Source organism: Pterocles gutturalis, unplaced genomic scaffold (assembly GCF_000699245.1).
Source record: "Pterocles gutturalis isolate BGI_N339 unplaced genomic scaffold, ASM69924v1 scaffold3165, whole genome shotgun sequence".
NCBI lineage: Eukaryota > Metazoa > Chordata > Aves > Pterocliformes > Pteroclidae > Pterocles > Pterocles gutturalis.
The window spans coordinates 5,965-22,335 of record NW_010143141.1 but is presented as its reverse complement, the minus strand read 5'-3'; the positions used below and the strand labels follow the sequence as shown (position 1 = coordinate 22,335).

At 37.7% G+C, this 16,371-nt stretch overlaps 1 protein-coding gene across 1 annotated transcript in view; it reads right to left on the bottom strand.

Annotated features, from left to right (window-relative positions):
• The window catches only part of LOC104469873 (RNA-binding Raly-like protein), a 50,810-nt gene extending 35,423 nt beyond the window's left edge, over positions 1–15,387 (bottom strand). Inside the window, exon 1 of the mRNA XM_010084595.1 lies at positions 15,352–15,387. The gene's annotated coding sequence lies outside the window, so the exon portion shown is untranslated. The remainder of the gene's footprint in view (positions 1–15,351) is intronic.
• Between the last annotated feature and the right edge of the window lie 984 nt (positions 15,388–16,371).

Below are 16,371 nucleotides of genomic sequence, written 5' to 3'. Positions count from 1 at the left end.
AAGGTCCAGGGGAAAGCATTTTTGAGCTGTCAATTGCAAAGTCAATCCTAGATTGATCTTCCTAGTTCTGCATTCCATTTGCAACTTTCGAACTTTATGGTGAAGAAATAGCAATAAAGTCTATCTATCTTACACATCTGAAAAAATAGAACCAAAGAGCTAATAAATGGTCTGTAGGGAGAAGTCACAAGGGATTTATATTGATGAAGGACTAGTAACAAAACCCCTAAGTTATTCACTTGCCTGAGAAGGACAATTATGAATAGTAAAGCATGAGAGGCATGAAGAAAGTACCACAAAAAAGGAGAAGCTTTAAATAAGAAAGCTGAAAGGTAGAAAGGAGACAGTTAGAAAGGACAATGCGCAGAAGAAAACATTCACTGAAAATAAAGGGAGACGAAAGATGGTAGCTACATATTAATGAAGTCTGCCTTCACAGGGAATGGATTTGTGGATTATTTCTGCTCTTGCACATTGAGAAAAATGTCTTCAATTCTTTTTTTAGTGCATAATTTGAAGAATGGGTCAAGAATTCTGGAGTTCTTTGGGTTTGTTGTTCCTCATCATATAATGCCCCTTTCCCCTTCCTTTTCCTATAATTCGGAGGTTGAACACTTAAAAAGGGGAAAAAATAGAGCTGGCAGGCTTAAATTACCTCATTAATCATTTCATCCCCATGTTTTGATTTTGAAGGCTTGTAATTTCCACTGTCTGCATCTAGCAAAAATAACCATGAAAGGAGCAGAAAGTCAGGGGACAATTTTCACCTCTGCCACATCTGCTTTGGGTGTAAGTGCAAGTGACAGGTCAAATTGTGCTGTCTACCCACATGATACCGGGTCAGCAGTGAAGATCATGAGGCTCACCAGGTAAGAAAGCCAACTGTAGTCCAGTTGGTAATTTATTTGAGAAAAGAAAGGCCTATATGCAGTTTATGTGAAACATTTATTAAATAAAACAGCCCTGAGAGACTAGACCCCAGCAGAAGGTAAGCTGTGTGTGTGGCAGAGGAAATGAAATAATATTAAGCAATAATAGCTAGACCTTGTATAGCGATCATGTTTCTGTATCTTACTGTAACACAAAACTAGCAAAATTTTCCCTAAACTATGTGACAACTCTTATTGTCTTTCACTCTGTAGTCAGTCTACGTGAAACCAAGAGGCAGAAGGCAGCAAACCTATTATTTTATTTACAGCTATTCATGGTGTGCTAGTGGTTTTATTTAGCTGAATGATTAATAGCTGCAGTAGGCCCATACTTAATATTCAGTTTGTGTTTTTAAGTTGAAGATAACAGACAATTTGAAGAAAAAAGATTAAATTTAAAAAGCCTGTCACATGAAACCATTCACCTGGAGTGACATTAATTTAATTTGCATAAAGACCAGATAATTTAATTTTTTCAAGGTTGAAGACCATGAAGCTGATGAAGAATAATTCACTTTGCACCAGCTAAAGTAAGGCTGAAGGGCACCTGTATTTTTCTGTGGCAACTCTGGCCCATAGATGCAATAAGGACTGTTGGCCCTTCACTGGGCTTTCAGAATGTGGAACTCGCTTTTCATATACAAATGCCATGACAGAGATGGCTCCAAGCCATCCCCAGGAGCTGAGGCACTGATGGGGCACAGGAGGGAGAGAGGTCTCAGACAGACATCTGAGCGCACTAGGGAAAAACGTCAGTAGGCTTGAGAGAGGGTTGAGCGGTTGGGAAAGGCTCACAGGTGCCTCAGATGAGGGTAGTCACAGGCAGGGGAGGTTTTGGGTAGGGAAAATGCAGGAAAGGATTTCTGGTGTGGCAAGTGATTGTTTCTCTCCTTTCCTACCTCCTGCTCTCACATTGTGACTGTACCACTGATGAGATTCTGTCACACAGCATTCTTCATGCAGAATATTTTTATATGCTTAAAAATGTAGCTTATAATTTTCAATTTTTTTTTTAATATAGTGTAACATCTGGGATAATACTTCTCTTTTGAGAGAAGCAGTTTTGCACATCATTCAGCCCCTAAGAATTTCATTCTTTTACTCTCTTCCCATTCAGGTAACTTCTGTCTTGAAACTGATATAACTTCTTTTTGGTCCTTCAGCTTTGCAAATGAGTTACAACCCACATGGGATAACGCTTATCTGTGGGACCAAAGCAAGAAAAAGTAGAAGCACATTTGGGAGTCTGATCATCACATGGCAGTGTAATCTATGAATTCATGTAAATTCTTATGGGTTGCTTATATTACCTTTTAAAAATATTTCATTTTTTTCAAAAGCATCTGATGCTGTTATAATGTCCTTAATTTTCACCCAGAGAAACCCCATCAGTTTTCATATAGTGTTTTATAGCTGAAGCTATCTAAACAGCTCTGCTACAGATGTTGCCTCTAACCTTAAAGTTAAAATGCTTTGCATTTTTGCATGGTTTAGTTCAGTAGCATGCATTGCTGCTGAGACAAGAGGTAATGACAAGTACTCTGTGTGTTACATGACATTCAGTCCCTGAAATGGGCATACACACGTCTTCAGCTGCAGCAAACATTTAATTTGTCCTTCTTATCCATCTCTCTGCTGAAAGGTTACTGACCCCATGTCCAGGATACAAATGCAAATACATGGTGGCTTCTAACAGTGCAGCCTGCTAGCACAATTGACAGGCTAACAGGAGTTGATTTGCTTGCATTTCTGGTCTGAGTGAGTTTATTCTAAGTGAAATCTCCTTCACAATTCAAGGGCATCCCTGCTAATTATGTCCCATGTCCCATAATAAGGGTGCTCCAGCACGAGGTGGGGAGGGAATCTCTGCTTTCCCCACAGACCATTTGGGATATCTCTGCACTGGCAAAAGGCACTTCTGTGTGGAAGTACCATTCATATTGAGCAGGAAAGAGCCAGTTCTGCACATTCAGGGACTCTTTGCCTGGGGCCACTGGCAAAAATGTGGCAACAGCTACTTCACCTTCAAGGTGAAAATAGCACCCAGAGGTGATAGAGGTGGATGGGCTACTCTGAGCTCCAACAGAGCAAGAGGCTCAATTCTTTTTCCATTTCTCATTACTTGGTCTCCTTGAAGAAAGCTGACTGAATTCAGGTGTTGGTCATGGAGGAAAGACATTTATCCTTCCATGCTATCTATTAAAATAAAAGAAGGGCAATAGCACTGTAGGACCTTATCTGTAGGTGTTGACCTTTATGGAATAAGACGGGTAAAGGACGGTGAGTTTAAAACTCTGGGAAATCTTGATGTGGATTCTTCTTTATATCCATGATTTGAGTTTTCTTTTTCCTTTTCTGAAATTGTACTTGCAGCTGTGACAGTACAGGCAACACAGAGACAACATGCTGTATGTAGCTCCTGGCGTTGTGTCCTTCACTGGGACTGCTGAGTTAACAGCTCACAGCACAGGACATCACATGAGACCCTTAGAGATCTGGGGGTTTTAAAGGCAGTTCCTAGTCCTTTTGGCTGTGAAGCAGCTGTTCTACACAAGTACTGAAAAGGCTATGAACCAACAACAATGAAAAGAACCCAAATTGGATGACCTAGGAGAAAAAAAATACCTTTTGTGTCTCCAACTGATCTCACTTGGCTTTTTTCTTTTTCATTCCTCTTTTTTTTTTTTTTATCTTGAATGATGATGTATCATTTATAATAACACATTAAAGAGATTATACTGTGAAAGCAACCAGTACATCTACAGCCATAATTGTTCAGACTTGGGTACAGACATAAGCTCTGGTCAGTGCTGTGGTATAAAACACAAAGCAGAAAATTAGCACAGATAATCACTGGTACTGAGATCAAGGTGGCTGCAGGGCTCTTAACCTCTTGAGAGTTATTCCTTAGCAACACACCAACCTGTGTTATGGAGGCTGCAGGAAAGCACTCGCGTGGTGTTGAATACCAAATGCTCAGCAAGCCAGAAGCAGAGAGAGGTTTAAACGAGCCTCTGAACTGGTGGAGTCAGCGATTTCCTAACGGCACTGTAAACAGGCAGATTACTTACCCACAAACATGTGCCAGCTCTGCAATATTAACAACTGTGTGCGTGATGTTGCTATTAAAATGGAAGACAGTAAAAGACACTGTAATGCTCACACTGAGGCAAAGAAAACTCATCAGTAAAGTGTGTTTCTCTTAAGCAAAACTCATGGTTCCTTTTTCTGACCTAGTATCACCAAGGGTGAACCCTTAACAGTCACTTACAGGAGTGAGCCACCACTGTAACCCCTCCCTTGCCGCCAGAGCAGACTGGGAGTTAGGGGAAACATTTTTTTGCAGCTACTTTACAGGAGCCATTGCTGTGGCCCCTCCCTGCTACCAGACAAACCCCCCCACAAAAAACCATAACATGTACATGTTCAATTTTCCTATGCACATCGGCAGTTGAGCATGTGTCAATCAGGCAAATGCAAAATTGTGCTCCTGTATCTTTAAAATAAACTTACGGACCTTATATCTTTATTTATCTGATGATGTTGTCTATTTAAAATATATCATTACTACATAATTTTTATTGCATTCTGTGTTCTATACCCACAAAAGATATTTATAAACTAACCATCACATCCTCCAAACACCTGTGAGTGTAACTGACTTCAGTAGAATTATTCTGACTTCAGAATAGTTGATGCAGAACTGAGCAGAAGTAGCTTTTATTGTTTTAATGGCATCAAGAATTTCTGTCTTGCATGTGAGTCACCCTTAGCTGATATATCTTTTTCTTTCTGCAGGTACAAAGATGTATTTGTAAATCATAAATGTTGACAAACCAGGCATAATGTATCTTAATTCAATTGACAGTGCTATCACCATTTGTACTGTCAATTGCTTCTCTGTTGTCAGGGTTGGATAAAAATATTAAATACAAAAGCAATATTCCTTCAATCAAACTCTTTTGAGGAGGCACATATCAGCCTAATGGTTTCAACTAGTATTCCAGTCACTTGTAAAATCATTTCTCTTGTCATGTAAAAAGAGTGCGAGAAATTGTTCCTGTTGAGTGCAAAAGAAAATCAGTCTAAACTGACGTGATGTTAAAAAAAGAGAGTGGGTGAGGGTAACTAGATAATTTAGAGAATAAACATCAGGAGATGAAAACTTTCCAGTTAGAAAATCAATCATATGGCAGTGACTTTCACGAGCTATTGAAAAAAAAGGCAGAGATTTCAGGGCACTTTTCAGTGGATGGTTACCTACATTCCCAAAAGAGATGAATTAAATTGGTGGGCTGAATCCCACCCTTACTTGAGAGATGATTCGATTATAGTTAACACTGAGGATGCTGATAGAAGCGGAAGAACACTTCTGTTTTGCAGTTCAGGCTGTATATTCTGCAGAGAAAGAGAATATTCTCCAGAGCCTGCTTTTTGCTGGCATACTTACTGTCAAAAGACAAATTTTGTCAGTGATTCCTTCAATGAATATATTCTTGGGGGTTTACAGCAAAAAAGAGACAGCCAGAAGAGGAAAAGTAATTGCAGAAAAGTATTTTACATTCATTTCCATAATGCAGTTATAAGGGCAAATTGGTATAGTTAAAACCAAAAAATAACCACCAAAATCACCAACCACTTGTCCCAAAATGACAAATGATTGAACATAATGTACTATTTGTATGTTTCATTTACTGATCAATTTTCATAGTAGTTTTGTAACCATAAGTTAATAAAAGTTTTATTCTAATTCTACATGTTCATTCAATCAATAAGTGCAAGACAGATTCTTTTGCCTGAGGGAGAACTATGGAGTTAAATTTCAAAAAGTACAGCAAGGAATGTAGTACTGTAAATGGAGATTTTTTTCTGCAAAACTGTAAAGTTTTTAGCAAATCTAATCTGAAGAGGTACATTTTGTCCAAGCAAGACATGTATCCATAAAATAGCTGACATACAGTATTCCATTTGTCATTGAAGTGTGTCTCTGCAGGCACCAGGCAGGATTTATTTGTGATATGATTGGGCTGCATTTTTTTCTGTCTTCAGATACACTCCTTCTTTACCCTCATCCCTCCTCCCAAAAACTATTTTCCCAATGAAATATATTTTGGGAAAACTGTTGAACTTACTCTCCAACCCGAATTTTAGCCAAAACTTGGGCAAATATTCAAAGCTGCATATACACAGTCAGGTAATTAAGTCACTTAGACACTTTTCTGTGGAGGATTAGGCAAAGATTGGGAAGCACAGGGTAGCAAAGACATCAAGATTAATATGGTGACTCTGGTGTTCAACTGATCTGGGTGCTGTTTATGGCAATCAGATGGACACAAGTGATGGAGGGATTTCAAGGCAAAATTTAGCCCCAACAATTTTCTGTACAGGTATGTACTAAGTATTAGAATTGCTCCTAATAAAAACTACTTACTGTGGCTGCAGGGACAGTCTATTCTTAACACTGTTAGCCTGGTTCTTTTTAGAAACAAAATAGCTTTTGTATGTAAAGAAACCTGAGTAAATCTACTTAATGTTTCCCTGACCTTTCTCCTCCTGCTGTTAAACTATTTTTCTCTCATCTAAAGTAATCTCCAATTACTTATGTTTCCCGTGGGAACATATTATACTAAGATAATGAAAAAGCTTTACAGTGTCCTAAGCAGTGGTCTTATAATTTCCCAGGGTGTCTTTTAATTGTATAGAGTGACTGGGAAATTCTTGATGTACATACAGTAGTTTTTTTCCTTAGTACAAGACTAAAGAGTCCTACCTCTTAAAAATGTGGTTTAAGTTCAGCGTATTCTAGGCACTACTGTCAAACCATACACATGTGACTGATTATCCAATTTATTATTAATATTGTATACAGTGCAGGGGTGTCATTTAGCTTGGTTTGACAAGTATAGAGGGCTGTCATTGACAAGTGTAGGAATAAGTGATGGGTTTAGGCTCTAATCTTCTGTTTCTGCAGCATTTCACTGAACAGTAGATTGATAAATTAAAATCACAGTGGTAGCGCTGGAGCTGAAAGGCTAGCCACTTAAGATTACAAAAACAGATCTCTGAAAACTTTATGTACTCTTCAGAGAAGCTGTTTTAGAAGCACTCAATGAAACAGAAAATTACAGTTCAGAAAAAAATTAATAAATTACAATGTGACAATGTCGGAAGTTATGTAAAGAAAAAAAAGTATTTCTGGAAAATTGCAACACATGCTTTCCTCTCTGCTTTTCAACCTGTCAGAAGACTTAAATTAATTCTGTTTTAATTTACACTAAGGTTACTGATGTAATTTATTTATTTTGGATTGACCAACTTAAGTTTTAAACCAGTAAAATGAAGATATGAAAGAGATCATGTCAGTGTCCTGAATACAGCTTGTGAAGACAAGGCATACTGCTTGCTTTTCCAAGAGTGCACTTTGCAACTGAAGTCACAATATAAATGGAAATACCAGATACTGTGACTCTAAGAAAGCATTCTTGTATTCCTGACCCACTGTGCAATAATTTCCATGGTAAATGGATATGGGAAATGCACTGAGCACAGGACTAGACTCAATTCCAGTCTGGTCAGAGATGAAGGAAAGGGTAGCTGTGTATCATACAGCCAGTTGTGTATCTTCTGGGCCAGTGCTAACTATGCTGACTACACTTTCCTTGGTTTCTGACAAATCTGTGCCTCCTAATACTTCAGTGATCTGGAAGGGCATGTGTCCATTCACTTTCTGCATGCACAGTGGAAAAAAAAAAAAAAGATTTATTTTCTGTAAGGGAATAAAAAAGTCACAAACAAAGGAATTCCTAAAATAACAGTGGAAAGACCTTTTGATTTATAGACCTCCCTCACTGTAAATCCAAAATAAGGCTGTTGCAATCAAGGGATTAGATATAATTGTCTTCAACATACATCTGAAATTTTCCATTATTTTCCTTCTTTGAAAGAGGATTTTTGTCTCAGATGACTCACGAGGGTCTAGTATGTGGCAAAACATCCTGGTGACTTGTTGTGGCATTAGTATTGCAGTTTCCCTATACAGTTTTGGACATATGGTAGAGCTACTGATTTCTTGTCACACAGATACATAGAGAGTGTGAATCATCTAGCTGAAAACCTTCTACATATATTTTCTGTTTGCAAAGAACCATTGTTTGGCACTTGCCAAAGGACCTTCTTCCCTTTAGAGAAACCCCAGAAGGGTTTTTTTCATCTGCTCTAGTGTCTCAGCCGACTTGCAAGGCTGGCTCCGTGGGCTCTGCAACTTGCTTTAGGCATGGCGTGCCTTGGAGGGAGCTTAGACACACTTTCCTGTCTGCAACGGGCAAGAACTGAGTTTCTGCGCCTGTCTTTTTTGCTTAGGGAGGGATCTTTCTCAAGTTTCCTCATACAGTTGTGCTCCTGCCTTCCTGGGTACGCAGGGAATATAGTGTGGGTACTCTCCTGCTTTATTCTGCCTGGAACATTTCTTGCTGGTTACCTCCACTCTGCAAGGGCTTACTCCACTCCCTGGTTCACTGGGAGGGTACCTGACAGTACAGGGAGTTAAACATTCCCTCTCTTCCTCATTCAAGATTTTTTGATGAGCATATCCGATGTAGAGTTTGATCAGGTTACATTTTTGGCTTCAGGTTTAACCCGCTTTTCCCAAATCTAAGCTCCTTAAAATACAGTAGTCACATTTTGTAAATCATATGTTGTAATCTCTGTCAAACATTTTGATAGCATAACTGATGTTAACTTAACAGTCCACAGTCTGATGTTATATTTAAAAAAACCCCTGAACTACCCAGTAAATTTGGAGGGTTCAGTACATATTTTGTGTGATGATCTCATCAACTCCCTTGCCCTTCCTCAATGTTACAGGACTTCTGGAGACTCCTTCATATCACTGTATTAAGCTCCAAGGAGACAGCTGCACAGATTCACATTTTGAATAACTTGCTTGCAGCAGGTGGGTAAGTTTCATTAGCTTATTGTTATTGTCTCATAAGAACATAATACTAATGTTTGTTCATAAGATACCCCACTCAATGGCTGTAACATTAGAATTGAACGTATATTTTATCCTACTTGGGGATAACATTTACAAACGTTTCTTTAGTCTTATCAACCCTGACAAAAATGATTCTATGTATATAAAAATAAAATATTAATGCATTCAGACTCTGATTTAAAAAGACATTCATCACTTAACTAACATATCGTGATCATCCTAGTTCTTAGACAGTGATGTGTATATCCGTAATTTCTCTTCCGTACAGATTATTTTCATAACTTTTTAGATAGTAAGAAAGTGACTGCACAAAAGAGCGCTTGGGGAGCCATTAGTGCCATGTGTTCCTATATCATGTGTTCACAGTCCCTGTCAGACTAGGGCTTCGCTTGCACAGGTATGCATCAGGGCTAGTAAGCATTTGTAGAAAGCTTCATTTCAAGTTTTTTATCATTGTGGGAAATGCATATTAGAAGTTAACAATACAGACACGTCTTAGACTAAATTTGGTTTTATGTAGTCTATTGACTACACTGGAACAGGCTGCCCAGAGAGGTTGTGGAGTCTCCTTCTCTGGAGACATTCAAAGCCCGCCTGGATGCGTTCCTGTGTGATCTGATCTAGGTGTCCTGCTCCGGCAGGGGGATTGGACTACATGATCTTTCAAGGTCCCTTCCAATCTCTAACATTCTGTGATTCTGTGATTCTGTGAATTAAGCTACCATAACAATTTAGTGCTGAGAATTGCCTCCAGCATCTCTTCCCAAACCACAAGACTCTGTGAAGGAATTAAAGCTGTTAAGGTCTCTCTCTCTCTCTCCTTCTTCCCCCTCCCTCATCTTCTGAAATCCCCTCACAGAATTTTTCCCTTCTCCCAGCAAAACCGTGTTACCATTACTCACCCTTATACAACTTGCATGAATGGAATGTTTTTCTATGAATGCTCTACATAGCAAGACAGCTTTATAGCCTGTAAGACAACATGAAATACACCTAACTCCTGACACCTAGACAAGGTCTGCTTGAAACCAAATTGTATTTGATTCTAGATTTAAAGTGCAATAATTCTTATTTTCTCTGTGTGTATGTGTGTGTGTGAATAAAAAGATTTGTTTTGTGATGAAACGAAGCCTTATTCAATACCTCTCATGTTCCTCCATCTCTGCTAAAGAAATGTGACCGCTTTGGCATAATACTGCTATACAAACCATCCTAACATCCTCCAGTTTTGCTTCACTGACTTCACTGTCTCAGAAGATGCAGCTTCCATTTCTATCCCATATCCTCTTGTACAGGGTGTTTCCTGCAAATGCAGAAGACCTGCTGCTGCCTGTCTAAACCACAGACCCCGAGTGGTTTTAAGCACAAAGATTTACTACTGCCTGTCTCTAAACAATGAGTTTAAATAATTATCAAGTGTGTCCACTCCTCCCATGCTTCTTTATTAAAACACAGCTCCTGAATACCTGGCCTGAATGTGAATGAGAGTTACAAAATTATGTTCAGGTTAGTAGTTTTATTGGTTTCATATTAACAGTGCAAAATACATCCAGCACCTCTTCTTTGTATATTTTTCCTCTGCTGAAGGAAAATAATTTTCTTAGTTATCTGTCTTCAGAAGCTGGATGGGAACAGTAAGAATAGTGTCACCTCGCTCCACCGGTGCTATCTGATAATCAGGATGGGGCACAAGCGGTATGGTATTTGTTGTACAGAAGACGACCTGTGGCTACATTCCTTTTTGTGCCTTATAACCTATTGTCTGTAAAAAAAAAAAAATCTTATGCAAAAACTAACTATGAATTGAAAGAACCTGCATATATTGGAAGTGGACTGAATATTCTCCTAATAGAGCCTGCAAGGACTAGGCTTTTCTTTTAGATATCTCACTTCTTCAGAATGGGATCTCTCAAGCTGGTGTTTGAATGCAGGATTTCCTACAGATCTTCTGCAAAATGACTTTATGGGAGAGAAAACACTACTGAGCAAGAGGAAGAAATGTGAGTGACAAATTCCATTTGTTAGATGTTTCTCAGAACAGATCTGCTACAAGAAAATTAATGAATTTTACTTTTTGTATTTTGTAAACACCTCCTAAAGCTGAGCCCACCAAAATTCCTCCATTTCTTCTATAAGTACCTGTTGTTTGAAAGGTGTTGTGATTAAGCTGTGATTTGGAAAAACATGGCTTTACAATACATTCATTTCACTTATCTCTCTCCCTGGGCTTTCCACCTAGGTTTATTCTGTTTATAGCAAACAACCAATGTTGAAAAAAGAAAAAAAAGAGTGAAAAAGTCATCAGTTTGTATTGTATTTTCTTAACATTACACAAAGGAAGAGAAATAGATTGAATCTCAGCTGACAAACAGATGTATAAAACACATGCATTTTCAAAGTCCATCTCACTGAAGAGCTATTGCCTCCTTATCCACAAGTAATCTCATCCTCTGCAGCTGGCAGTAGAGGCATCTGCACTCTCACTAGCCTCAGAAAAAATCAGCTCTGTTTCTTACTCTCTCTCCCTGTCTCTTCTAAATTCAGCAATATGGGACATATTATTAAAGCACACCTAACAAAGAAGACAAGTATTTTTAAAAGTCTGACAAACTTATTAGCTGCTCTGATGGATTTTTCTACCACTGTATGTTTAAAGGACAGACCAGATATTATTATGAAAGATATGTACAATTACATTGTAATATGAAAACAAGAATTAATTCAAATAATGTATCCTATGTGAGACAGTTACAAAATAATTATGGTCTCTCTTGGCCATATGATACTATCACTTGTCTTAAAAGATGCTGTAAGAGCTGTGTCTTACAAAATGAATTTTGAATTTTAGGGTTCAGACTGATGACCAATTACAAATCTGCATGCTGTATTATGTGGAACTTATCAAGGGCTAAACTTTTACATGCAGATTGTTGCTACGAATCAGCTGTCATGAAATAGCTGGGTGAATGCTCAGTAACTGTATTATCAATCTAATCATCTAGAGAGAATAATAACAGTTTTGTTGAGGGGATAATTGTGCATCATTATTATTAAGAACCAAATGCTAAATATGGAGAGCAAATGTGGATAATTAAAAGTTGTTGGCATTTTATTTTTTTTTTTCTAAGTATTATACATCTTTTGCTACAAAGTGGGATGAATATGAGCTGGCTCTTAGGTTGTCCTTTTTGCAGTACACAGTTTTTTGTACTTCTTGACCTGCCTGGTCTTTCTAGGTCTGAATCTTTGTGCATGAAGTTAATTTGATGCGTTGTCAGTAGTTTTTGCTTTGGTGGAGTTTTACCACAACTGTTGTCTCAGATGGTACAGTCTTCCAGGCATTCTGGCTATTTGCACAACTTCTTTTTGATTCTAACCCTACATGAACATGAACACTACATACATGAAGAGGAAACAAAGTCCAGAGAACTGTCTTGCTCAAGTTGAATATGGACCCAAAACTCCAGAAATGTGGAAATAACCCCTGTGGAGAGAAGCATCCTGTGCCCCCACAGGCTAACATTCAGCGTTCAGCACAGTTAAGAGACGTTTCCACCTTCCCTAAGGATTTTTTCTCACCTCTAAGAGATAAAGGAAGACAATGTGTATCTTAAATTCAGCTTTGTATTCTAGCCCAAAATTATGACATTGAATTCAGATATTCTTACCTGATCATGTACTTGATGAAATTTTGCTCCTGGTTGCTACCATTAGAGACTTGCATTAAAGAGGTTACTGTTAATTTGGTGCCAAATTATGCCCCTGCCTTGCACAGGGAGTAAAGGATCGAGGATTTTTCTTCTTTGCTGTGCACTTTGCATAGAAAGAAGGAGAAATGGAATTTCCTTTACGAAGGGAGTATAGGAGCTCTTCTCTCTCTGCATTCGAGACACAAACTACAACAACAAGAGGTGGGGGCTGCTTCTTCCTGTAGGTGACTGCTTTCTGAGAGAGCAGAAACAGTGCACCATCTTAAGAAATACTTTTCCTTTGTGGGATCTCTCACAGAAAGGCTGCACACACATGCAGAGCTCAACAAACTGTATCAGTCTTGAGCTCTTAGGCTGATACACTTCATGTTCCCTTCTTCCCCCAAAAGAATTAACAATGGAAAAACACCAAGGAGTCATTAGCTTAGGCACGACTAAATTAAAAAAGTATAATTGGTTCTTACAGGTAGTGTAATGAAAATATGGAAACATCTCTGTCGCAGAAGGGAGATGAATGAAAGGCTGGTGTGCAGGACCAAGTCATCTCTAGGCAACCTAAACTAATTTAGATCAGTGTTTTGGCCAACTCTGGCTGCAAGTGACATTAAAGACACCCATGTGTTAGCGTAGTTGAGGCTGAGTCAGCATGTCTTCTGCGAATATTTACTGTATTTTGCAGCTGTCAGTCTGGGTTTAAAGCTTTAAGCTGTTTAAAGTACAGGTCTTGGCACAGGAGCTCATCATCTGAACAAATGAACCCCTCAGTTACTGTGGGACTAGGATGAGCATCTCTCTGACTCAGTACCAAGGAGGTGTCCTGGGCCCCTCCTCAGAGCATGGCACTCTAACCTCTGGCTGAAGCCCTCATTTGTACTGGAGGAGTAAAAGGCAAAAGTAACACAGAGTCGGGGACTAATTTTTATGTTTTCTGTCTCTAACATTACGAATTTGCAAAAAAAATTATTCAAGTATATTACAGGTAAACTTCTGGGAAGTTCTGGGAAGAGGCTAAGTCTATTTGCTTAGATTAGATTTCCCAAGAGGAATCCAGTTTAGTGACAAAGTCACATACAATGGCTATGTAGAGGCAATGTGGATTTACACTAGCCATCAATCTGCTCATGTGGAAACAAATGCAAACCCAAAACATAAACATACAGCTTCCTCCTAGGTAGGCATCCCCAAATATGCTAAGATTGCCAACAAAGTTCTTAAGATCATGACAAGAACTACAAAAGTGGGATTTATTATTTTGTGGCAATTAGTATTAATATAATTGCAACTGCTGTCTTTTATTTGCTTCCTGGATTTTTATACCTTTAAGTTTGCTCCTCAGTCATGATGGTATGCAACTTATTTTAGAATCTTAAAGCTGAGATTTTCAGGTAATCACTTCATTATGAGAGTTAAAGCCTCAAAAAAACCCAACTCATTAAGACAAGTTACAAAGTAGCGTAATGACAGGTGATAACAGAAGTGTGACTGAATTTGATAATGAGTTTGGACATTTCAAAGCATGCAAATCAAGAGACACACCACCCCCCCCCCCCCCCATTTGACCAGAATTTAGCGTGTTTTTCAATAATTTTGAGTTAGTAGAAAGTAGAAAAGGCAAGCAGTTAAGTCAAAGTATACTCAAGCAAACCAAAGTTACTTTATGCTATAGAAACTGAGACATATGTCAATCCTGTTTACGCTAATTCATTGAGTTTCTCTATTCATAACTGACCTGCTTCCTTTGTCTGCTAACTTTAATTTGCACTTCAGAATTTGAAGTAGTTTTTTGATCTGCAGTTAATACAACTAATAACTACATGGTAGAATAACCCTTGAATATCTATTTTGCATGGAATTTTTTGTCTACAGTTTATGCTCTTGGTAGCATGAAGCATGGCATTGTGAACAAAGAAAAGTGAGAATGAAGAGACATAAAGAATATAGAGTTCTGAAGGAAAACAGGGAGTGAGAATGTTAGGAAACTTACAAAAGTTTTATAGAAATAAGCTAAAAGGAAAATGGTGCATCAAAAGTGAACTTCAGACTTAGAAGTAAAATACAGATACTTACTTTTAGTATATATATATAATGGTCTACATTTTATAAAAGAATGGTACATTTTTCAGAATGTGTCTCATTTAAAAAGAAGTTTTTAGAAGTAGGAGTTAATAATTTTAATATATAAACCATATAACTGTTTAAACAACTATAAGACTATGAAGACAATAGCTTGCAATACACAAATTAGTGTAGTGATCTATAACTAACCTAAAAATATGACATTTTTCTATTTTATGAATTTGATTTTATTTCTGTTATTGAAGTATCACAAAATTTTTATATTAAAAGAAACTATCAATTATTTGTTCAAGGGCTTAGACAAGTGATATAGACAATATTTGAAATGGTTTCTGGCTGAAAGATGAGTGAAAACAAAATAATAAACCAGCTGCCTTTCAATGCAACATTTAACTACTACATGTCTTTTAGTATAAATTTTGGTCAGTCAATAGCGGCAAAACATACTTCTTAATATTTTTTAAGAAGGAAACTATCCACAACTGCTGACTTTATTGACTAATAACTACTTTTTCTTAGCTTAGATATAATAAAATATCCATACTGTTGAGACAGGATGTTTATGCTCAACACAATTTCATAAATTGTATTGTATGGCATTGAATATATTAATATCCACTGAAATATACATATTCCTACTTACCCAACAGAGAGGAAAGGCTCCTTTGATTCAAGTCTGTCAAGTAAATAACAGAAGTTTTAAATCCATATATGTATATATTTTATTTCAGAACATTTGTACAATGAATTTAAAACAGCCACTCTCAGTATCAAATTTATTTGGGGAACAATACACAATTTAACAACAACAGAAGGGCCTGTACCATTATGCTAGGAGCTTGAAAAAAATCCCATTTACCTAACTGAACTTTCATTTAGAAATGAAATATTTACAAAGTAGCACATCTAGGCCCTTTAAATTTCACAGATTCATATGACTTGTGTAGGTATTTACATGAAACGGCTAGAGTGAACAAGTAATACTTTTCCTTTTTTTTGCAATTTTAATGTAATTTTTTTTTTTTTCATGGCCATGATTTAGAAAAGATATGGAATTATTTTTTTTCTTGTGTAGGTATTTACATGGAATGGCTAGAGTGAACAAGTAATACTTTTCCTTTTTTTGCATTTTTAATGTAATTTTTTTTTTCATGGCCATGATTTAGGGAAGATATGGAATTAATTTTTTTTTTTTAACTTAAAATTTAGTATGGGTGTAAGAACTTTCCTGATTTGAGGGCTTCCACACCCATATTGTTTTCTTTCCAGCATCCTGTATTCACATAACATGGTCACTTCTTTGTCGTCAGAACTTCTGGCACATCTGCCACAATCAGCCTTGCACAGGAGCTGGATCCACTGGATTGGTAAACCCTGAATCATGCTCAGTTCTAAAACCAGTAGTTAAAAGTGTTATTCTCCAGCTCACTCCAGTTGCTGCTGACTCTGTGAGGAGCTGCACCACTTCCACACTGGCAGGACCTTCTTCTACTAGTAGTTTCCATCCAACCAGAATAGATTTAAAAATCCTCATCTATGTTATTGTCCTGTATTTCTGCTCCAGTACCTGCAGCGGTCTGCTCTTAATTTTGTAGTGTGTCCTAGTTGCAATGAGTCTACTAGCATCAGCTGTTTGTTGTGAACGTTGGCATGTGAATTTAGG